Source organism: Bison bison, unplaced genomic scaffold (genome assembly GCF_000754665.1).
Source record: "Bison bison bison isolate TAMUID 2011002044 unplaced genomic scaffold, Bison_UMD1.0 scf7180017864472, whole genome shotgun sequence".
Lineage (NCBI taxonomy): Eukaryota > Metazoa > Chordata > Mammalia > Artiodactyla > Bovidae > Bison > Bison bison.
This window is the reverse complement of record NW_011495033.1, coordinates 3812176-3812696: the sequence shown is the minus strand read 5'-3', so window position 1 is coordinate 3812696 and position 521 is coordinate 3812176. Positions and strand designations below refer to the sequence as shown.

At 64.3% G+C, this 521-nt stretch overlaps 1 protein-coding gene across 1 annotated transcript in view; it reads right to left on the bottom strand.

Moving 5' to 3' along the window:
• Positions 1-190, bottom strand: part of FAM222B (family with sequence similarity 222, member B) — a 55377-nt gene extending 55187 nt beyond the window's left edge. Inside the window, exon 1 of the mRNA XM_010861686.1 lies at positions 78-190. The gene's annotated coding sequence lies outside the window, so the exon portion shown is untranslated. The remainder of the gene's footprint in view (positions 1-77) is intronic.
• Positions 191-521: the final 331 nt, after the last annotated feature.

Below are 521 nucleotides of genomic sequence, written 5' to 3'. Positions count from 1 at the left end.
GTCGAAGTATCCCTCCACCACGGAGTACCCCTCCACCTCTCCCTCCTGTCTCCCACCCTGCTCCCACCACCACTCACTGTCGGTGACTGGGCCCGGCCCTCATGGCTGCTCCGTTGCCGCCCGCCGCCGCCACCGCTGCTACACGCCCCGGCCCCTCAGTCACCGCCGCCGCCGTCGGGACTTGCCGGGAGCCGCTCCTGCGCCTGCGCAACCTGGAGCGCCGGGGCCCTCTCGGGCCGTCCGCGCCTGCGCAACCCACACCGGGGGCGTCTGCCTCAGTGCCTGATGCCCTGGACCCCTGGGTCTCAGGTGGACATGGCCGCTGGCTTCGAGGACTTAGCTTAGAGGCTCTGGTGGCTGCCCCAGGGTCTCAGGCTTCTGGAAGGTAGCGTGGGTTACTAAACGCGGTGCCCATAGGGGCCGTAGACTTAATCGTACTTCCAGGATTCTGGATCCCGCTTACACTTAAAGGATTGAATGCTCTGAGATGACCGCTGATAATAAGTTTAGGTTTCTTTCAA